This window comes from Oryzias melastigma, linkage group LG10, assembly GCF_002922805.2.
Source record: "Oryzias melastigma strain HK-1 linkage group LG10, ASM292280v2, whole genome shotgun sequence".
Classification (NCBI taxonomy): domain Eukaryota; kingdom Metazoa; phylum Chordata; class Actinopteri; order Beloniformes; family Adrianichthyidae; genus Oryzias; species Oryzias melastigma.
Window position 1 is genome coordinate 6,662,380 of NC_050521.1, and position 25,203 is coordinate 6,687,582.

Sequence of the window (25,203 nt, forward strand, 5' to 3'; positions counted from 1 at the left end):
CAACCGGAAGCCTGGCCATATAAGGCAAGTGAGGCAGAAGACATGACAAAATCAATCACAATGGCTTACGGTTTGATGTTAAATGAGGCCAAGCTTTTTGAAAGCCCAATTCAGTGATCCTCCAGTTTCATGCTGTTAGTTTTATACACAACAGAGAGAGCAAGATGCTTTGACAACTACAACAGATGGTCACCACCTGAGAGTAATTTTGCTTTTATTCTGACAAAACGGTAAAGGTGAACTTCTATTGTTCAGGTACAGCTTTGTTTTTGTGTAAGTTTAACAATGACACTTGCTATTTTTCACAACCTAAATTTAGGAGTGCAGAATAATCATTTAATGAACCGACACTCTTTTTCTAAGATGTGTTACAGAAATTCTACTAAAGGGTAAGGTTTTCCTTCTAGAAGAAGCTGATAACTCTCATTAAATGAACAATACTGCATCCATTTGACGGATGGAGGCAACTTCGCATGTAAGACAAATAGACCCTGTACCAATCTGTCGGTCAAATAGCAAGACACAAAAACACAAACTAGTGTAGCCAAACTGACAATTAATTTGTAACAAAACATTTAAACCTGGCCTACTCCGAGGCTCAAACACAGACAGCCGAGGGAGGCAGAGTGGCATTTCTTTAAGGCTTCTTAAGAGGGGTGAATTTAGGACAATGTCTTATTGCATTGATTTCATTAACAAAGATGTTTCTAGATCAGGTGGTAAGCAGTAAATTATCAGTATGAGCAAATCAATACTGTGACATTCTTAAGTTTATAGAGATTGTTGCCTAATTGACTTTAATAAATGTCGGGCTTGGACAAAAAAAAAAACTAATAAAAACTACTTTGGCGTTAAAAGCTAAACAATTTACATTGAATATAAAACGGGTTGGAGATTTTATTGACGTGCATTTTCTGATATAGAATAGAATAGAATAGAGTAATTCATTACGGAGTCAAGGTCCAAACAACAAGACAATAACAAAAACAAACAGAAACTCATACATAAAAGGTACAGTAAATATACATATAAAAAAATACTAAAACCAATGGACATAAGAATTAAAGTAAAAAAACATATTAAAAACTGAAAGGGTTAAAAATGTGTCAATATCAGAACCTCCAGATTGAAGACTGATATTTAAGAGTGCTGTGCTTTACATTGGTGATGGCTAAAACAATGTCATTCTCTGAGGCATCAAGAAGTTGGATAAACCACAAATAAAATGTCTTAAAAGAGCATACAGAGTGTGAATACCAGCACCAACAAACAACTCACTAGCACTGCACCATCGTGGCCTTTTTAATAAAATCCTCAGGGCATCATTATGAGCAACTTGTAACTTTTTCATGCTAGATGCGCTGTAGTTAATCCACAAGTGTGGTGTGTTTAAAGCAGTGCAGTAGGATTTGAATAAAAGAGTTTTAACATTATCAGAACATGAATAAAACCTACATGCAGGAGTGTTTGATTGAACATAAAGAACAGAACATTGTCATTGGATGTCGTCATCATCAGTCATATTCATTAATAACGTGACCAAGGTATTTAACTTTATGACAGACATCAAGCCCAGTATTGCACAATTTAAAAGCAGGAAAATCCAATGTCACATCTGTCTTAGAACGAAAAATAAGCAGAGTACTCTTACTAGCATCATTTTTAAGACCATAACTGGAACAGACATTTAAAAAGTCTTGCAAACCGCAGCTGCTGGAACTATAAATCACTAAATCATCTGTATACATCAAATGATTTACTTTAAAACTACAAATCATACATCTGATATTTAATGCATGCAATTCGTTTGAAAGATCATTGACATAGAGATTGAAGAGAACTGGGGACAGTATGCCCCCCCTGCCTCACCGCATTGCTCACACCAAAGGACTGGGAACACTCGGCCCTCATGTGACCTGCATTTTCTGTACCAGTATGACAACATTCTTACAATTAGCCATGGTACACCCTGTTTGATCATTTTTAAAAAAAAGTTTGGTGTGGTTAACTCTATCAAATAGCTTTGAAGCATCAATAAAACACATAAGCACAGACAAATTGTGCTGTCTGTACTTATGGACGCAAATGTCTGTCCAATGTTTAGCTTTAAAACCAAACTGGTTGTCACCAGAGCAAATAAAATCTTTTGAAATGTCTGAGTAAAATAATTTCTAAAACTTTCGAAAGCACACTGGCTATTGCTATTGGTCTGTAATTGTTCCTGCGATCAAGCTTGCCAATCTTGCTTTTTATAATAAGAACTGGCAGCACAGACAACATAGAATCAGGTAGAACCCCATGACTCAAGAATCTAGTAAAGCAGATGGAAAGCAAAAGAATATACTTTGCACTTACTTTCTTTATGTTGCGTTTACTTCCTGTGGGCTTTAAATAATATTCACAGAAGGTGTTTTTTCTAAAAATAAAGGATAAAAAACAATTAAGTAAATCATTGAATTGTTCCCCTGATGAAAAAAAGTAATGCCTTCTTTATATTTATCTGATACACATGAGCGTTGTAGCTCCTATTTGGAGAACAGCACTCTCCTGATGATAAACAATGGGAAAATCATGTACATTAATATGTGTAGATGTGAAAAATTGAGCTCTGAAGTGTGTGTAGGTGCAAGCATTTATACCAGGCACAAACAATACGACAAAAAATGTACTCACAATAGTTTTTTTATTTTGTCAAATCAATATAAATAATAAAAACCCTTCCTGGCTGGTTAAAAGTGTCCTTAGGGAATGTATAAAGGTTCTGCTGTCACTCACAGCCAAAAATACTCTTGAAAGTCAGTTTACTTTAACAGAAAAACTCCCTCCAGCATTAAAGACCCTGAAAAGAATCTCATTCACTGAATGCCAAGAAAAACCCTAACCGATTCACACAACTACACTGCCCCCATTGAGTGCTCCGTAACTCAAAAACTGAAGTGAAAAACAGTTTAAAAAATGTGTTCTTGGTTCATTTCGTTTCAAGAGCTTTTTGTGACACTGCATACACACCACCATAAAATATATTTAATATTTCAACATTTTTGTTCTCACAAAAAGAGACTGGCAGGTAACTGCAGCTAAAATGTCCAGGGAGCCTCAACAAGAGTTTTTTTATTGATAGAAAACTCGGTTCATAACTAGGATTTAAGGACTTTTTGCATCCAACCTTGAAAGTTATTCCTTAAAACTCTCAAAAGACATTCCTCAGTGACCAGATAAAGAAAGAAAAAAAAACTTTGACCCATTTGCTGCAAAAGCAATGAAACTAGGACGTTATCCTGGGTGTTTCATGGAAATCCTGTATGTGTAAAATTAGAATTAGGACTTCATATGATCAAGTGACCTTCTAGAGTACATATTAAGAGTACATAAGCATAAAACTGGATTTTTATTTTTGCTTCTGTAGTGACATGCATAGAAATGCCGAATGAAAACGTCACAACATGATTCTCAGTATGACTGCAGTGAGTGTGCCTTTATTCTCTTTAACTGTTTTGTGGAGAATAATCTCACATATTTTTACCTCCATGCTACTATGCCGCTACGCCATTACAGTACAGAGCAGACAAAGACGACTGACACGACTTCTGCTTCTCCATTCAGAACTACAAGGGCATAGAGTTCAAAATAGAAAGAGGGTGTGATCTTGAGATCCTATAGAGTTGTTGCTGCTATTATAACACAAACCTAATGTCTAAATAGCATCAAACTCCACTGTTGTCTCGTAAAAATTCAGGGTCTAAAACTTTTTCAAATGTAGCATGTGTGAGTCTGTTACACCTGAACCATTAAAGTGTCAGAAATATCCTTTCATAGTAAGGTAACCTTACAAACTGTAATTTTGTGAGAACTGGGTTGATTCTTCTTGAAAAGCTACATTTAAAACTATATTTACACAATAGCAAATCCACTCTTTCTGGTCCCTTTTGGCTTAATCTTTACAAGAAATGTGTAATATGTTTGGTTTAATCACCAAACTTATAAAACTTACTGTTGTTGTGAAGCTAAATCTAAAGTTGCACTGTTACACTATACCGAAAGCTGATGAAGTAAAGCAAAAACTATGTAATGTGTGTTTTGGGCATATTAAGTCTTAAGGTCCCTCTATGACAAATTTTTCATTTAAAAAATGTTCCAAGGTAGTGTTTTAATTATTATTGTTATTAAACTTAATTATTATTCTTAAGCGACAGCGATTTAAAAGGAGAAATTCTTCTTCTTTTGCTACTTTCCGCCCCCTAAAATGTTGAAGCAGTGGACTTCTCGCAAATGTCACAATTTGGGCACAAAACACTTCAGTTGTTTGCTAGCGTCCTTGCAATGGTGTATATGAATTACTATCATGTCAGGAGAATGATTTTGGTTTATCTGTATTTTTTTTTTAAAAAAAGCAGACGTCAGGCTTGTCGCTGTGTCTTGCTTCATAAGATAAACTAAACACATACGTCAATATTAAATCAGAATCCCTGATGTGTGAAAGTTTTGACCTGCAACACGTGTTCAGTGCCACACGTTTTGTATGCAGACTCCGAAAACAGCCGTAGAAACTTGCGCGTTTACATTGCCATTATCGAGAGCGGTGTGAACGTAGCTAAAGGCTTCAACAATGGGTTTGTTAAGTGACAAAATTACTGTATCTTAATACTGTACAAAGTTATTTTCTACTTTCTACGACACCTCTTTTGTAGTTTTACGTGCCATTTGAATTAAGTCCAAAAATAGAACTTGGAATGTTTTGGTCCACTTCATTTTGAGACTACAGTAAAACTGAAAGTCCCTTTGTAGTCACTACGTGTTCACATTAAAAAAAAAAAAACATAAAAAAAAAGGAAAGCAAAAGGCCTAATACAAAAAAGAAAATGGGAATCAACAATAAATAAAACAAATAACTTTGTCCTGCTTGATAAAATAAGGAGTTAATTTCTGCACATCCTTTGCTGATCAGGCACATCTGTAAGTGCTTTCTATGTTTAGGCTAAAATACAAGATTAATCATTTTCTACATAAAGGCGAAAAATAAAGTGTACTCTCATTTGGACAAACAAGAATAATCTGTGTATGAGCTAAAACACAGGCACAAATGTATATTTATGACTCTAGTAAACATGCAGAACACAACCCAAATGGTTAGTTACTCACTGGCAATGCCCAATTAGAGACAATGCACCTGCTCTTATCTGATGTTGTCCCTAAAGGCAGATTCCAGCAGTCTTAGCCAGTCTGAAGCAAACATCAGATGAGCCTCTGGGACAGCCACAGAAACAAAAAATATCCTGCAAGGAAAGAATATCCAGATTCCTTTTTTTCTGTACAACTTTATCCTGATTTGAAAAACTTTTAGACACAGGGCATCAAATATTAAGAACATGCCAGCTATTTGTTTGGACATGTTTGACAAATATCAGTATCAAGGTTGCAACTTCTGCCAAGAGAGTGGGAAATAAAAGAAGAATATTAAGCATGTTATCAAATGAAAGCTTTATTTAACAGTTATTATAATCTAAAATGTGGCTCCACAGAATATATCCTTTAATAAAACAACAAATGCTGTTTGTTTCTACATGCAAGTGGACACATATAAGTCCAGCAAAATAGGATTTATTTCAATGGAAGTTCGGTGACCTCCAATGTATCCATGATAAATAGTTTTTCGGCCCCTGTGTTTGTCTTCAGTACTTTGAAAAATGTGGTTCATTTCAGAGACAAAAAAAAGCCACTATGCCAGAAAGTTGGGTTAACAGACTAAGAAACTATTGGGCTATAAAAGCTCTTGGAGGGGAATGCTTTCATTACTGTACTAAATTGAGGTCCATTCTCAAAGCTGGTTTGTTTAAAGCAGATCATAAAAGCTGCAAGTCAGTAAAAACATTGCTGATTTCCAACCAATAAACGCAAACAGAATTGAACTCGAGCCCACAAACTTCTTCTTGAGTTGTTTTAAGGACAAAGGCGGCTAATAGAGGTGAGGGTCATTGTGGACTGAATCAAAGAAATGTCTCAGCAAACCAGAACAGCAGTTTTTAGATGCTTTTTCCAAACACAACCTTGGTTGTGATGGGCAGCAAAGGTAAACCGTGACCAGAGAAGCAGAAAATCAGACAAATAAAAACAGTTGCTAGTTATAAATATTCTGTTCTAAGTTAATTTCAAGGTCCCTGACTATGCATATATGGAATAATAAAGACTATCAAATTTTTTTAAAGTTCAGAAAATGCCGTGACCAAAGTAACCACAATAGTGATGATCAGCTTTTCATTCTCTCGTACCAAAGTGTCAATGTACACTGGGGAAGATTTGTCATATTTTACAGATTTCTGAAACCCCATTACTGTCAAAAAGCTTGATGTTTTTTTCTGAGCCACTTTGTTGCCTCTTACTCCTGTCATGCATGTTCTTGCGGCAGTGCATGTCCCATCACCAGCCCTTTATAAACATGGCCACTTTAGTCCATCAGTGTGCCCCCATCGTGTTTCAGAAGTGTCCTAGAAGCAGCAACACACTACTCAGCAAAAAAAGTTTTTTTTTGACATTTAGCTGCAGCTGTCCTTTAATGAATAAATGGCAGAAATAAGCAAGCCTGGCAGTTGTTGAAACATGTCCAGCTTTCCTCCATAACCTTTTGTACTGTATATTTTGTTATCAGTGAAGTCAAAAACTTGTTTTTCAGTGGCAGTTGATTCTAAAACTTTAGTAATAATTAGGGACATGAAGGATACATATTAAAGAAATTCATCTATTTATGAGAGTCAATACATTATTGGTTGAGACCCACAGATATGAACAAGATTATGTTGGTAAAAATGTTTAAAATACATCAGGAAGTAAATAATCAGTGTCTGGCAAACTATGTTAGTTTCTCTTCCTGTTGCGTCTGTTCTGTCTTTACCTTTTTGTGTACTTGTAATGCAAACAAAAAGATGTCCAATCACAAGCTTGCTCAGACCAAGTTGGGTCTATTACAATTGGCTGAAGGTGAACTACTGTGAGGGATGTGTGTGTGTTGACTACGTGATGGCCATTGTTAAGTTAAAATGACTTTCTCTTTTTTTTAACCACAAAGAAAAAAACAGTCAAAAAGACTCAAAATATGTTTTTTTTTGTTTGAAGCCATAATGTCAAAGATTTTTTGTTTTTGTTGATTTAAATAAAAAGGGTCAATAATAGAAAAAGTTTCTCTGTTAAAATGCATTTTCATATATAGTTTTAAAGGCCAAATGGATAATAATTATATCTTGTATCCATGTAGGTAAAGGAATTGGACTGTTTTGTAGAGCCACAAAGTTAGTAGAACCTTTTTTTGTATTAAACGCATGCACTATGTATTGTTATGCGCCCTGAATTCATCCATTCATTGTCTAAACCCGTTTGGTCTATTTTGGGTTGCTGGTTGCTGGAGCCTAACCTGGCCACTCGTTGGCAAAGGCAGGATACACCTCGGACAGGTCGCCAGCCTGTCACAGGGAAACAATCACACACACTCGCATACACACCTAGGGACAACGTAGAGTAACCAATTAACCTATGAGGCATATTTCTGGACGGTGGGAGGAAAGTCCCCCATTGGTCATTCTGTTTCAGGTCCCCCAGCCGGGACTCGAACTAAGGCCTTCTTGTTGTGAGGCAAGAGCGTTACCACTGTCCCACGGTACTGAACCACGTGAGACTGAAAGATATACGACCATACAAATTATTATGGAAACAAAGTGACCAAAGTACCTTTTTCTCGATTCGATTTTTTTCAGGGATCTGATTACAAACTCAGTAGATATTGAAGTTGACAGACACTGCCTTACTTTTGCAACCTAACTCTAGTGGTCATTCAAGGCAGGACACATTTTGGGACTTGCTAAATAGGTTCTAATATTTGGTCTTTTATGTAAACCAAACTGAAGTTCCAGGAAGTCAAACATACGTTAGTAGGAAGTTTAAGAAGTGTCACACCAAAACTAATTAAGCATAAATATGAATACCTCCACAAAGCAAAATGAGTTTCAGCAACACAAGCAATTTTAGGTGAGACACATCTAATTAGTAAAACAGAACTGAAGACATATTTAAATGAGAGAACCTTAATAATAATAAGAGTCAAATTGCCTTTTAATTAAATTCCTAAGGTTATCATTGTCTTGACTAAGAGTCTATAAGAGCACATAACCCTAAAGCTGTCTCAGATAGGCCAAACATCACAGATATTGTAAGTGCAAAGCCATTAACCTATTGTAACAGAGCTAATAAAGAAATCCTATTCTGTACTACTGAACTTATACTTTCAACTTTGAGATAACCAAGAGTACAACAAAACTTCCACACAGTTTTAAAAGTAAAAACTGCAAACCAACTCAGTTCCCACAAGTGCAGTTGGCAATAAGAACCGAGCTGATGAAGCCCATAAAGTAATGTATTTGCTCAACGACACACATCCACCCACACCTTCTTCAAGGTCTGCCTCACGCTTGTGCAGAAACCATTAAGAATGATCAGAATCGATGGGAGTGTTAAAAGTATTGGCAGTCCGGCGCAGGAGCTACTCTCCATGCCATCTTCATTAGTCTGGAAAAAGATTGCTGCTCTCAGGCCTAAATAGGAGTGCATTGATCAGGAGGTCAGGCCACACCACATCCGGTCCTTTAATTGTCTTTGTGATGCCTCTTTGTCATTCCAACAGCTGTCAGTCATCTCGCAAGCAAACCTAAGCCAGCATTAAAAAGAGATCCAGGTTGAGGATTAAAAGCTGAACAGCCTATAGCTGAAAAAATAAATAAGTGTTTTCTGGAGAAACACTTATCCTGCAGAGTAAAGAACAGGAGAGAGCACTCAGACTTCTAGTTTCACAAAACAAATGCAGCACTATTGTAAATCTCCTAGTGTTTGCTAAATGCACTTCATATTTTCAGCCCTAAAAGGTGTTATTTCATCAGGTTTCTGCACACTTATACAACATATTATTTTCTCAGTTTAGTCCTGAGAGACTATCTCTTTAATGCCCTCTTCAATATACAAGCACAATACAAGTTCTATGTGTGTCTTACGAAATAAATGGGTAATATCTGAAAGTAAAAGTAAAAATCAAATAAAATGAAACAGTTCTTAAAGTCTTAGGAGTCTTTAAAGAAAGATTCTGAGTAGCTCAGGAAGAATAAAGATTTTTTTTTTTTTTTTTTTAAAGGAGGTGGCAACAATTAGAACCTGAATATAAACTAAGAAATGGATTGTTGTAGATCCGGCATGTCCAAAGCCCGGCCTGTGATTCCACATTCGAGGTCCCCATCATCTGCCAAAAACTGTACAATCTCTTTTTTGTGATTGGCTAAATTTTGTTATAAGCAGTTATAAACCTTTGGCAACACTCTTACTGGACCCTTCTGTGACACGTTCTAGCGCATTAATAAAATGTTAACTGTTAAAACGAAAGCAGCCAAGAGCTGCCTGGAAATATAGGGAAATACAAAACAATTGTCTGTGGTATGTACTTTTGCAAAATATGACCTTTTATTATTGTTGACATGACTTAAATGTGAAAGTTTACAGTTAGCCTTTAATAATGAATAATAGGAAACATTTTAAGTGAACTCAGATTAAATGTTTCCAGACTTTGTATTCATTTTCTCTATTGCACATGTGTCTAAGTCAAGGCCCGAGGGCCGGATCCGGCCCTCCAGGTAAATATATCCGGCCCTCCAGATCATTTTATTTTATTGTTATTAATGGCTGGATGTTATCTTGTGCTCATTTCTAACTATTATAATTTTGACAAAATATATTGTTATGGAGAATTAAATATTGAAAGTTATTTACGGTTTAAGTTGATTTATTCTGGAATAATATTCCTGCCTGTTTTATTCATAGCAATGTTGTGTTTTTAAAGTCTTCAAAATTTATTTTTAGAGTGTTCAATAAATGTTTTTCCTGTTTGGCCAGCGACCTAAGAAGTATTGTGGATTTTGGTCCCCTGTGTGATTGAGTTTGACACCTCTTCTCTATGGTCTTCAAATATGAAATTCACGATACATTTGGGGAAAATGTATTTTTGTTGTAAGTGAAAAAATACTAAGAATTTTTATAAAATAGTTACTTTGCATTTCATGTTATTATAAAGGTTTAAATTAATCAGGATAATTGGTTGGCCCTCCCAAATTTTCACCAACTCTGCTCGTCTTTGCAAAAAGTTTGGACACCACTGGTCTAGATAAAGTTAAACTTTCACATATGATCAAAATTTGAAACCATGTCCAGATAAAAAAGTTCAAACGGCAAAAGAGGGTTATTTAATTTTTTTAAGTTTTTATACAAACTATGTAGACATTCTTTGCTGAACGGTATATCATTAATAAACAAATACAATAAAGAAAGAGTATTTTTGCTTATTTTTTTAACTATACGCTATGCTAAAAATCCTAGTTCAAATGGGTAACCATTAAAAATAACATTGGTACTATCAGACTATAAAGTCATCAATAGATTCACTGATTGTTTGATGTTTTTTCTTTCCTTTTTAATGAAAATATATTCAGTAAATGAAAACTCTGTTCTGCTCCAAAGGCTTTATTTGCTACAGATAATACTGTGCTCAATATAAACCTAAATGTGAAGATGATAGTCTTGTGAATATCTTGTGTGAATTTGAAAAGTCAAGCGTGTCTGAATCTGTTGGGAGGTGATGATTACAATACCATTTTGTGAGCAGGATTAAAATGAAGGCACATTCACAAGCTCTGCACTTGTCAATGTCATTACATTCTCCAGATTTACTCAGGTATGAAATTAATTTACTTCACACCTTTCATACCACTTCATATAAAATCTACATCCACTGAGATCTGAAGAAGAAAATTAGCTTCAAGCTGCAATCCACAGACTAAATTACTGACCAAAGGGAGTGATGAATTATGTTGTAGCGAGAATGTTAGACCAATTTCAGTGGCGGGAGAACTGCTGGGGGACAAAGCAGGCTGTGCACTGCAGGTCAATATGGAGAACTACACATGATCCCAGCAAAAACCTGATTCTTATATATGTGCACTGCAGAGCTATTTTTTTTTGTCAATTTCACAGATATGTATCTGTTGAGCCATTCTAAATTTAGTGATGTGCATATCTTTAAAGCAGTTGTGAAAAAAGGCTATAAACCATGATTTTTTTTAATTTACAAAACTAAAAGTGACAGAACAAAAACATCAAATCAATAATTGATGTAACAGTGCTCTCTCTTTACATGTTGCCTCACCTTTCAAGGTATTCTGGTCTTTCATTTGGAGCAATGTTGTAATCACTTTCTTATACAATAAATTGTGTTCTGTTCCCTGATTGGCTGCAGAGCCTTTTCAGTCAATGTCTTTTGTTCAGTGTCTCTTGTATAGAATGCGTCCAGTTTCTATGCCTTCAAATAGAAGTGGTCAGGTAAGGCTCAAAGAACAGTTTAGAAAATAGATGGATAGAATACTGGACTTATTTTTCTATTGAGGTTTAGTGTATTCAGACTGGAAAAGTCCATTGGTCTGCACCACTTAATTTGGTCTGGATTGAGTCCCCAACATTGCGCTTGGTCTGTATTCAGATTACTTTCAACTGGGCAATTCTATTTTGAACCAAAGCGTGTAGACAAAAGCACTTGATTAAAGATCTCTTCAGTCATTGGCTGGGAATTACAGAAGTCCTTATTGGAAATCTTAAACTTTGAGTCAAAATTTATATTTAATTGATTTAATTGACGAATTTTGAACATCTGTTTCAACGTCAGGTACAACAATTTTTCCTTGCTACCTTGGTATTTTGCAAAGTGGTTACTGAGAAGACAGCAACTACTAAGGTATGCTGATAACTGTCTATGACATATAACTTGTTGGGAAAACGGTATTTGAAGCAATAATCAATCAATCAATTATACTTTATTAATCCCAAGGGAAATTGGTGGACAATACAAACAACACATATTGCCCAATAGTTGGCAGGAGCCATGCAAATCTGGGGCGCTAATCGCCCAGAAAAGACACATCAGAAGAGAGAGAGATGAGCAATGTCAAAAATCAAGCATCTTAGATCTATGTCGCAGTAGGAAGGCCATAGACTTAAGTACAAGCAAAAATACAGTACATCAACATAAAAGCACACCGATTTAACATAGACGAAAATGTTCACACAAACGGACTCTCACACGTCCAGCCTGGCAGCGGTTGTGCGTCATTGCACAGCACTCTACTGCACAGTCGGGGGGGCCAAGAAAAAGAGTCACCAAGGCGTTGAGTCTAGGGAAAGGGTCATGGAGAGGTGAGAAATGCCGGTTTCCAAGACAAGCGTTGCGTTAAAAGTTGTTTTATTGAGCATGCATTCATCTGACCAAATTACAATTAGATGCTGAGTCTTGTCATTGCTCCACATTTCTCTGTGACTCATCGGTTGCTTCTTTTCCACTTTGTTTACATCCTGCAATTCCTGGTTACAGTGACCGTTTTGGTCCAGTTCTTCCACTATACGGGTGTAGAGAAGTCTATTCAGACAGAACAAAATCAGAGTGAACCGGAGCTCAGGCCGACTAGAAACAAACCGAGACCACCTCTATAGATGGGTAAGAGAGCGGTTTCTGGTCCCGGACCAGGGTTCACTTGGTTCTTTATTATTTGTTCTTTATTATTGGTAATAACAAACTCTGGTTCACTTTAAGAGAACCAAATGTGTCCAGTCTGAATACACCATTAAACGGAATGCCTTTTCACATAATCCTAGACATACTCAATGATGTTGAGATCAGGGCTGTCTCTGACCAGGACAAACAAAGGTCAGTCCTTATACATTTTTAACAATTGAGATACGTGCAGAACATCTAAAGTGCTGCAGACTAGCTACAGTCCAGCTTTGATTGCAGTTAGGAAGAAAAAAACAATGCTATTCGTTGGGATTCAAATATTCAATCAATCACCTATTTCCCACAGGATGATGATAGAAACAAACGCTGGTCACGCCTCTTTAAAAGTGGAGAAAAAAGATAGTCAGAAAGAATTGACTGTAACGTAATATAAATGCCATGGTAGGATCCATCTGACTGCACAAAAGGAGAGTGAGAAAAAAAGAGCCTTTTGTGAGCTCACCTATTTTTCCTGTATCTCTGTTGAAAGGTAACTTTCCAGCCCTTAAGTATGGGTAAGCTTTTTTCTGTTTTATTGGATGACTGAACCGACTTATCTTCTTGGCAAACAGATTCTACATCAGATCAATTCTCAGGTTTTCTTCTTTAAACAGCAGAAATGTGATTTCCACATTATGGAGAAATAAGACCCATAATGCTGTGCCACTCCAGAAAGTCCTGTTATTGCCAACAAGGGGCTGATTTATGCCATGGATATGAACTGGTATCATGATTTTGTCAACTTTAAATGTAGCCTCATATCTGCTTTCAGGTTCATAAGTCAAAATAATATTCCAAATAATTAGTGATATTACAAATTCCTTAAAAATTCTGACTAAATTACTTCCATGAATGTTCTCACTCATGGGCCTGAGAATTTTTTACAGATTTAATTAGGGCCAATTTATCTAACTGCATTTGTTGCAGAAGCTTTGCAGCTCATCTTAGATTTTTTTTCATATTTTAGGCATGCTTCTACCATCGGAAAAGAAGGAGATTTCTGTTTCAGCAATCTCACAAATAAACCGTTTGTGTTCAAATGCCCTTCTTTTGAAGGTCTTGAAGGGATCCAACACCATTTTTCAGCTAAAGTTTCTCTTTACATTTCAATTCCCAAGGATAAAATGTCTATTGATTTGGAAAGTGTCTAAATAACTATTTTCTCTGATTTTATGAAGCTTTGAACACTCTTCCAGGGTATGTTTTCTTTCTTTTTTTTTGTCGTTTTCTTTTTAAATTACAATCAGTTCTTTTCATTTTTCCCCAAAAACTCAGTGGCCTTAAAAGTCTGGGCAGACATGGTCAAAGTCCCCAGAGGTCAAACAAATACCATTAAACCAGAGGATTATTTATACAAATGCACTTATTAACTTAAGTTACAGGAGCTCCTGACATTTAGAGATACTTTGCTTTTTTTGACCGAATTAAATTATCATTTTTACATAAAAGGAGCTTAATTTAGCTTCCAAAATATCTGATCCTCCTTGGCTGTTGACATTGTCAATCAATCTCCTCCGTGCTGTGTCACCTGTACAGAATGTGTTCAGCTTTTAAAATCTACTTAATTTTTCGATTGTAAGCAGATCTTTCATTCTATAATACTGGACTTATTTTTTTCAAAGGTTTGCACTTTAAGAGGTTAAACAAGAGAGAAAAGTGTGAAAATGTTCATGTTTGTCTGAAAAAAGGGTAATAACTGTGTTGTGAGGAGTTTTACAACGATAAAATCAACCATAATCATACTTTCACATATCACGGGTTATTAATAGATCGTTACCCCTGCAATAAACAAAGGAACACTGTATTACATACTGTATGATTAAAGTATTTGTATTACAAATATATAGTAACCCTTGCTATCCTAGGCATGTTTACATCAAAGGTGGGGTCACGTGGACCCCATAAGATAGCACAAGTGTTAAGATAACATGACAAAGGTCAAATGGCAAGAGATTGGAATGAGATGTTACCTAGAAGATATAAAATAGTTATTTATACATATATTTCTATAATTCTTCTTTGTATGATTTAGTGCAATAGATGATAACTTGGGTTGTTGAGGTCATCCAGGTTGTGATCCAACAAATCTTGATTTTTTCAAGACATGTTCAAGACATTGGTCACTTCATTGTGTTGTTTATTGTATATTTTAGTGCTATTTATCATCTGTTATCAATTATTCTTTCTTATTATCTTGTTTTTGGAGCTATGGTAACAAATCAATTTCCCTGTCATGAGATTAATTTAAGTTCCATCTATCTATCTATCTATCTATCTATCTATCTATCTATCTATCTATCTATCTATCTATCTATCTATCTATCTATCTATATGTTGAACTGGCTGGTGAATCTGAGAACTCCAGCAGAAAAATGTGCTGAGCATATTTCATTAAAAGTATTCCTACCTGCTCTGCCGCAACTAAAATGTCATCTCTGAAATGTAGATAAATGGTAGTAGTAAAACAAAAAGGACTTGACAGTACAAATGATCGCACTTCAGAGTCATAGTGTAAATTCATGTTTAGGATAAGCGAAGAAGACAATAACTGCTGTTGCTTGAGCTGCACTCATTGTCTCTGAACTGATCCAATCATTCCCTATGGTCTTGAAGTCACAATCATTTTCTAGCTGTTAAAATGTTACGAAAGCAATCACAATTTTCTGCATTTTTATCTTTTCAATTTTATTTTCTTTTGACAAAAAAATAAAAACGTTTTTGAAACTCTGCAACCCACAGTTCAGGTATACTGTGATGTTAATGATGACATTGCTTTTTATATGTTACAATAAAGGTTAATTCACACATATATACATGCTTTAAAACAACCATTCTATCACATTAAAGGGTAAAATCGTTAGAAAGAATAAAGAAAGGAGATACTGCAAGATGCTCCCTCTGATGCTCATGAAAACTTGGCATTGGTTCAAGCTAGACATTCATCTTTGTCCTCAGTCTTGGAAAAAGTCAAACCTGAATCCTTCAGCAGATTAGGTAACACGCAAGGTCATAGAAGCACATGTTGGATCAATCAAACAGAGAAATGGAATGAACACTGAACACAATCACGCTCCGGCCCTGTACTCCCAAGAACCACTCAAATATATCAGGTTCACTTACTGTAAATAGAGACCAACAAGCTTCCAAAAACTAATAATGAAACACATCCATGAAAAGTCTACAGTGAATAGAAATGAAATGATTATTAAACTTGTGATGCACACAATGCAATAGATTTTAGCCAATGTCATTTACTGGAATTAGTTTTTTCTTTTTCTCATGAATAACTGTAATTTAGAAATCTACTACATGACTAAAAATGAATAAACAAACTAAACATACCGGTATTTTAAAATGAATATCTGAATAGCATGGTTACTACCCATTTTTATTATCCATGTATCAATTTAAGTTTTCTAATTAGTAATAGACTAATTCAAACAACAACATTCTTAACAAATATAACTTGTTAAAATTAACTGTTCACTTTAATGTTGAGGATCTTTACAAATAACCTGAAAATATGTAGCAGTTTTCCTGGTAAAAAAAAAAAAGATTGTCGAAAAGAAGAGGACCGTCTGTATTGGTGCATTATCATAATGGCTGTGTTATGTATTTAAGAGGGCAAGTAGAGATGGCATGGGACTACTTGACTGTCATCTCTTCAGAGAATGACAGTATAAACTAGACACTACACACAATCTGTTAGGATGGGAATGTCAAACAGAGGGAGGAAAATAAAGGTATTCAGACACTCATGATACAACAAAATAACATGTTAAAAATGATGGTGTTCTGTTTTGTCCAAATAGAACTCACCTGTAGAAAAATAGTAAATTATAAAGGGAGAGATATCATAACGGGCATTTTGGGACTGTGTTTGAAGAACCAGCTTTACCGGATCACACATAGATACATATAAATCAGAGGACAATAAACAAGTGAAACATTTCAGGAAGCAGTCATCACATTCTTTGTCTCAAAGGAAGAGAATGCCGTGTTTTATTCAGCGTTTTACTTCTGCCATTTTGAATCTTACACATTGACTGTATATGAAAACTGGACTGTGTGACCCCTCTCCCCTCACGTTCCAAACAGGAATTACCGACTGGTTCCAAGAAGCCAATATCCCATAGACTTCTATAGAGAAATAAACAGCTATTACTCAGTCAGATTATACAGGTATTTGTATTTTTTTTACATGTTCTTTTGAATCTGCATTTTTTTTTTCACATTTTTTTCTTTATGCTAAGTTATTCAAGTTATAAACTGATCAATCAGGACTGAATAATAACATTTATCCCTGTATTTTATATCTGAAAATGTCCACTTTTTTTTTTATTTAGGCCATAAATCCCAATCAAATCCCTGCTCTGTGGCTCCAAAAATAATCCCCTCTGCAGTTACCTGAATAAACGTGTTAACTCGTGGTTCTTATGCACCTCAAACATTATGTCTCCTGTGGAAATTTCTAGATTTATTTCTGAAACAGTCCCAAAACAAACGGCATCCTCCATTTCCCTCCCCATCTATGTGAGGATTAACCTTTCTTGTCTCTGACACCTTTCCAAGCAAAACAGGGAGTTGAGATTCAGGATTATACCTGAGAAGACATGCTTCAGCTAATTACTGGACTCAGATCTTCAGACCTGCATGACACTCCATATATCTCTAGTATTAGGCTACCATTAATGGCTCAGTAATCCTTTAAATCTCTCCAAAGAAATGCACCCCATCACGATCCTTCCTGAAAATGAATATATTTGAGGAGGTGTTTAGAGTAATAATTCTTCATATTTTTAGACTGGCTCTACATATCTCAGGGTAAAGCTGATTTTATGAACATTTACATAAGTGCTGTTATGTGTTTTCTTATTATTTTGTATTTCATTCCTGGGAAATTTGAGCGTATCGCTTGACTGTAAAGAGCAAACACGTATCTCGAAAATTCAGGCTAGGCTTACAAATGTGTTCTGCTCTCCCTAAACGATCTAACGTTTGAGAACTCAGACAGGTCATTTATCAGAGTGTTCGCTAGAATAGCTTTTTATTTTTTTTTTTACCACAACAACCCATGAGAGAACAGAACTATCAGAAACCAAAGTCTCTGAAACATAATTAATATTTTCCTTACCACACATATGTAGCTACTTTTAGAGTACATCTTGTCAATCTTAAATCAAAGTTGTTTATCTATTGGTAGTGCTGGTCTACACGAAAACTTTTCTCGTCGTGAAAAAACAACATTCACACTGACCACACTCTTTTAAAGTTATGTACAAATTCACAGATTTGCTGCTCAATGCTGGCTTTAGAAGTGGGGGACGGTTTCTTTTCTATGCATCAAATCACAAATGTAAAAGCCTCTAAGGAGCAAGCATCAAACAAAAGAAAATTCTAGTTAATGGAGAGCGTGATGGTAATGGGCGGTCAGCGACGTCCACTACACAAAAGCAAAAGGTTGCTTGTTGAGATTTCTGAGTGAACACTGTGCATTAAAGGTTGAGACTGAAAGCATTTTCACTTTAGAAAGTTAGAAAAGGCCAAATGGATTGTAAACTATGTTTTAAAACCAAGGATGTCCATTTGTGTTTGTTCTCTGAAAAACAACTTCACTTTGGAGCAGAAATGTTCTACTAGATAGATTTTCCAATAAAGTATTACTCCTACTGGTGGAATAGATACTAGAAAGGGAAAAATGTATGAAATGTAGCAATACTAGGCTTCTGTTGAACTAGGTTTGGTTCAGTCGGGGAAATGTTGATAAATTTGCCACAGAGAGTTAACATTCGTTGCTTTCATAAGTGGCCTTTTCAAGGACCAAACACAAAACCAAACCAAACTGCTTTGGATAGCCACTAAGTTACAAAAGCAACATTTTTGGGGCCACGTTACCAGAAATTTTCACTGACCAGTAGGGTTAAATAATTTAGAAAAAGAAAGTAATGGCAAGGTGTTTTGGTTTTGCTTTGTTCTTAAATAAATACTGCACTAATTTTTAATTTTTGCTGTTTGTTTTTTTTTTAAGATCCACTCCACTGAATGTTTTGTTTTAGTTTTTTTTTAGCATGTTCTTGTAGGATTTTTCTCATCAACCCAGCTCCACTGGTTTAGCTCTGTTATTGATATTGACATTTTTGTTGCACCACTAATGTTTAGTTGGGGTTGTGAGGGGCTGTAAGCTAGCAGGAGAGAGTAAACAGAGATGATGGGATATCAGTGCAGGCTTACTCTGTGCTTACAGCCCCGCCCACAACTCAGAGGTAAATTTCTAATGAACTTCTGCTACTCTGCAGAAACTAGGAAAATGGCACAGGCTTTTTTTTATTTTGTACACCTGTTAATTCTACTTTCACCTATCGCAGGTTATTTTTGGAATGTAACTCCCATGATAAACGAGAGACCACTGTACATGCACTTACATAAAAGGCACATGATAGTTACTTCTGTGGATGTCACAAATAGCCTCTCTTAGCAAGTCATTCACTGGCTATCATTGGTTAAATAAATGTTAAACTCATGTTTTTAGTGTTTTATAACTGAGATGTTTCAGTAGACGTTTTGGATAAAATTTTCAAGGTTTCTGCTTGAGAATTGTTACAGAATCTTTTTTTTATCAGAAGGAGGAAATTTGCTGGTGATTTTGTTGATGAAAGTATTATTTAGTACACGCCCACCGCTTTTGGCTTACTTTTTTGCAGTCTTTGATGAGTCAGCTGGTGTATGACATATCGTACAAATAATCAAATTTCCTTACAAAGGAACCATTGAAATGATTGCTTGCAACTCGGCTGGTAAAGACTGTATTAAAAGAAAGTTAATCTATTGTTTTTTCTTTTCTTTTTTTTTTTTTTTTTTTTAAGAATCACAGCAAACACCGAGAACTGTAATCAAAGTCTGAGGTTCTTGAGGCAGACTGTTTTATTTCGCACGTTTTTTTTTTGGTCAAATGCTGATGCCAAATGCCCTCTGATTGTGTGGTTCAATTTCATTTCCTCCAGTTTGTTCATCTTTTCATTTTGTAAGCTGCAATAGGAAAACTTTACTATATTCAGCTTGTCACTCCCCACCACAGATTTACACAAGATAAAACAAAAGAACACAAGTAGAACTAAACCCAATGTAGCTGCTTATTACAGGTAAAGTTTGTCTGTGGTTCAAAACATTCACTGTTCTTTTTGTGAAGAGCAGAAATTCCCACATATTGCGTAGAAACTATGCCCTAGAAAAGAATACAAGTTTTTTTGATTGTGTCTAAACATGTTACAATCGTAAATAGACCAAAAGATGATCGGAGTGGGATTGTAAAGTGACTTCTAACTGGATTGTCAGGACTCCTGCAGATGAACTTTTGGGTCAGCTGATATGCCACCATAACTTAGTAAATGGTTAAATGGCATAGACTTGTTTAGCGCTTTTCTACCTTCCTTGAAGAACCAAAACACTTTACAGTCACAGACCCATTCACACACATTCACACACTGTCAAAACACGGGCACCAACCTGTAACCACCAGAGGCAAGGTGGGGCTCAGCGTATTGCCCAAGGATGCTTCAACACATGGGCGGCCAAGGCAGAAATCAAACTTTCAATCTTCCAATCAGAGATCGACGCCACAACTAAGCTTGTAGACGTGCTGATGACTCAGCGTTATGTACATTGGGCTAATTCAAAGTGGCTTGAGTGGTCTGAGAAATATGTCTTCAGTGAGGGCAAAAGAAACATGTATTTGTCTGTCAAAACTTGAAGAAGTACAAGATCACTGACAATCTCCCTCCACTTGAAGGTCTATGGAAGATCTCACCTGATGGAAACAAATGATCTGGAAAGAAATAGCCCAGAACTACACGCAAGAACTGGTTAACAACTTGAATTGACTTGGGATCACAAAACAATAGGTTCTGTAGTAACACTTACTGTCAGCTTCAAAGGTCCTCCTGATTAAATCAGCACATGCCCAGGTCCATCTAAAGCTCTCCAGAGACTATCTGGATGACCCAGATGAGATTTGGGAGAAGGACATCATGTGATCAGATGTGACCAAAATGGAACTCTTTGGTATAAACACCACTTGCCATGTTTGGAGGATTAAGAAACTAGGTTCCACCTCAAGAACACCATATCTAGTGTGAAGCATGGCGGTGGAAACATCATGATTGGGGGTGCTTTTCTGTAAAGGGACAGAATGACTGATCCATATTAAAAAAAAGGATGAGTGGATCACACATTGCGAGATTTTGGACAAAAACCTCCTTCCATTAGTTAGACCTTTGATTTAATAATCTAAAACATTACAATAGTCTGCACATTTTATAGTAACACATTAAGAAATGTTGCATTATAGATCTAGAATGATCAATAGCAATCACAAAGTACTGAAACATCTTTGATGCTTCCCACAATGGATATCAAACCCTAATTTCTTAGTAAGTGGGACAGTTTTAAAATGTTCACCATGTTTTCAGTCTTTTCTGCTAAAGATGATGAAAACAATAATAATAGTTAATGGTTTCATCAATCTCTGTAATCATGTAGTCATTAACACACAAGTCATTTTCCTGATGTTGTGTTGTCAAAGTGACATAAAGATTCACAGTGTAAGTGAGATAATTATGCCTCACATTAGTTTAAACATTAAGTACATACAAAATTAAAAGACAGTTTTCTGCAGTCTGTCAAACTGTCCTAATAGCATCATGATATAATGCTAATCTTGCTTTTTTTAAGTGGAATTCCTTTCTAGCTACATTGATATAAAAAAAGTGACTAAAAAGCTGAAAAGTGATGATGTGAAACAAAAAGTATAAGTTGAGGAAAAAGCCTCACCTCAACCATTGGGAGCAGCAGGAACAGTTCAGGTTTGTCTCCAAATTATTGCTTGTTTTCCAATAGAATTCTAATCAACAAGCACCCTCAAGAAGAACAAAGCTGTGATTTATAGTCCCACTTTGATCATCTTCTGGTATAAAATCATTTCTAGTGTTCTTTTAATCATGATTAAATCATTTTTAGCCAGAATAAAATAAAAAATAAAAAAACTGTCCTTTTCTAGGACATACTGTATTTGAGTTCTTTGGATACTCATCTCTGAGTTGTAGGTGGGACCACTGGTGTGGAGTAAGTCATCCCTCATTTCCCATCATCCCTTTGTTTAGAGCAGGGTGTGGCAAACTATGGCCCTGGGGTCACATGCAACCCATGAAAGTCTTTGATCTGACCCACTATAATGAAATTATTAAATTTAGGGGTGTCAAATTACTGTTCAATAGATAAATTAGGGATTTTTTTTTTCTATTGGGTTAATTTAATTTTTAATCTCTAACTAATGTTGTGTTCTCAAACATAAAAATCAAAGGTCCACTTGCATGAACGCCTTATTTGAACTCTGAAAACGCCTCTTACATTGCTCCCAGAGCGTTTCTTGGTGTTTGTGTACCGCAATGTATGCGGCACTAACCGTGTTGTTGCTGTGACGTCATCAGTGTGTAACTTTGCAGTTTTTTACAGAACTAATGTAAACAAGCCCACAACGCCACAGCTATTATCTATTATGTAAGGGTTAAAGCCTGGCGAGGTGATCCTTATCATAAATTAATGGGGCACGAGGAGGGCTGATAGGAGGGTGAACTGTGGAATGAGGTTTGTCAACATGGATTATGGGATTGATAAGAAGTTTCTGGTCAATATTTTTTGGATAGCTAATGAAAGGGTCACCTAATGTTTTTATGTGATAAATTTGAGCACTCTGGACCGGATGTTGTTCTTGTATATGTTATTATGTTCTGGGTTTTTTTTCTTAATTGCTTGAGATTGAAAAAAATGCCCCCTGTTGGTGTCAAAGTAAAGGTTGAGTTCATAAAGGTGGTTGTAATTTGATTTTTTACCGTGCCACAATGTCATGAATGAGGCTTTTTACAGGAAATTTTAGGTTATTTTTTTCCTATTAAAACAATTTCGATTAACTGCAGATCATGATTAATTTATCGCACAAAAAACTAACCACATGACAGCACTAATTATATTGATAATCCCTATTCATGTTTCATTTTCCCGGCAATTCTAGTGTCTGTCCATAGATAATAAACTACAAAGACATTGGTCTTTATTAAGTTATTCTACATTCTGTTGTGTGTTGTCTGACTTGGAAAGTAATTTTTCCGACCACTTCATATGACTTAGCATTTCTTTAAATCTACGTCATCCCACGTGGGAAATCAACTTATTGGTGTAATTGGCGCCAGAATGAGAACAAAAGCTACAGTTTTGAAATATAAACTAGAAAATATTCTACTTTAAAGTATACATGTTAAGTTTCTATCAAAATTAAAGCCTGTTTTTGTCCAGATTCTTTTTATTTCTTTTATGAGGAGGATCACCAAAACACTCCACCAATCTGCTCCTGGTTCCACCCTTCTGTCAAATTTTAGAACCCTTTGTAGCCCACAAGTCTAAATGTTTGCCCATCACTGGTTGAGACATTCCTGCTAGCTCACAGCCCCTCACACCCCCAACCTAAAATGATGGTGCAGTAAAAATGGTGAGGAGTACTGGAGCTTTCTAACACCATTTTTTTGTCTGCTACTGGTTAAAAATTTGAAAGAAAACTCAAAAATTGAGTTTTAAGCAAAGTTTTCTAAAATGTACGGCATCATGAGAAAAATGCCACGAGAATGTGCAAAAAATCACCAAAAATACCATTTGGATCAAAGAGGGTCTTTAAAATACTCAAATCTGTCTTAGACCAAAATATTTAGCAGCACCTCATAACGCTTTAAAGTTGGTTTTTCTCCTTCATTTGGCTCACATATCATCAAAATGGAAACCAACAAGCACATGGGGAGACATTGTTGCTATTTCTCAGTTAATGGTAGAAGTTAAGCAATCCCCATGAACAGCTAATCATGAGTCACATCACGTTTTTCCCCTTCAATCACACATTTCTCTGTTTAAAGTGAAAGAAATGTTGGAATTTCCATGCCAATCTGTAACAAAACAATTAAGGGAGGTAGCATGGAGACCCAGAATATTCAGCTTTGGCTAAACAATTGGGAGGAAAAAAAGAGAAATATATATGTTGGATGTATGTCAGTAGTATTATGTCGAGCTTTTTGTTCAAATGAAGGCACAGGTTTCCCATTGGCCTCCACTTTTAACAGCATGCTGCCAAACCAGAAGCAGCATCTGGCAATCAGAGAAACCCAATCAGTATAGTAACAATTGTTGAGCGTTATACCTCCTCTATGATCACAACACAGTATGGATTAAGCTTTGAGTTTCTAACATTTGTGTTTACAAAAAGGAAAGTAAATTTGATTTGAAAAAACATAAATGCAGGAAAGTCCTAAAAGCGTTATTGCAGATTATTTTTGAAAACTGTCCTCTGTGCTCATGCTGAACAATGTAAAACAACTACAATAAATGCTTCAAATATAGCACAAATAATGCACTCACACTTGGCCCACATTATAAAATGAATGAAGTGCCCTTCAGTAGTGGCCCAGAGCTGGAGCGCCAGAGATGGTCCCCACAAGGGCCAGCATTAAGCCAGCTGGTAGCACACAAGTGGCCCGAGACTGACCCAGAAAAGTTTCAGCAGAAAATGTCAACCTTTGACTGAGCTATGCAATGGCCACAAATACCATTTTTAGCCCAGATTAAAGAAATGCTTGAACAAAAGATAAACAATACTTATTTGAAACTTTTTTTAAGCATAGGTATCAGACCACAATAGAAATTCAATTACTAATATACAGTACAGTATAGAAACAAAAACATGAACTTGGTAACACAAAAGTTTCTAAAAAAATGACAAAAATGTGTAGAACACAATGTCAAAGCATCAGACAGACTTTGACTTATAGCATTAAAAAGTTTGCAAGAGACAGAAGCAATGTCATAAAACTATTTTTACTGCATCTATCTCCATGGTGATGTTGATATAGCCATAAAGTATATTATAATAACATTTTCCCTGTTTATTAAATCCAGATCAACAATAGAAATCTTCTCAGACAGATCCACATACAACTTTACGGTTTGTTTTTTATATGTTTTATGTGACATGATCAGATAATACTTTGTTGTATTTTAACTGTGAACATTAACGGACTGTAAAAAAAAAATGTAACTAAATTAAGTAAGAAGCAAATGCATTTTTCTTCCTATTGAAACATTTTTAAACAATTAAACCAGAATAATCGGAGTCTTAGTCAGTACTTACACAAGGCCAAGTTACCTTTACAGGCATAGGAAACTGTCCTTAAATTACAAAGTTTCAATCTCAAATGCTACATTTACCTTAAAATATATTATTTGCCAGATAAATTAAGACAAACTTACATTAATGATGTCCTTTGTTCAAAACAGTGCAGTGTTTTGGAGGGGTATGATGCAGGCTTCAAGGTAAAATCCCCAGTAGCGCTCTAAAAAAAAAGATTGTTTTATTGCTCATCAACCTTCAAAAAGAAATATATTTTACTAAAATGGCACCAAATAAAGTTCTGCTTAAATAGACTACAAAAACAGTACACATTTCAGTTACAAAGACCTAGGGATACATTATATGGTAACAATAGCTTGGATGT

At 35.7% G+C, this 25,203-nt stretch overlaps 1 protein-coding gene across 1 annotated transcript in view; it reads right to left on the reverse strand.

The window, feature by feature from the left end:
• The window catches only part of enox2 (ecto-NOX disulfide-thiol exchanger 2), a 204,314-nt gene that overhangs the window by 178,247 nt on the left and 864 nt on the right, over positions 1-25,203 (reverse strand). The window contains exon 2 of the mRNA XM_024283495.2: positions 24,959-25,041. The gene's annotated coding sequence lies outside the window, so the exon portion shown is untranslated. The remainder of the gene's footprint in view (positions 1-24,958; positions 25,042-25,203) is intronic.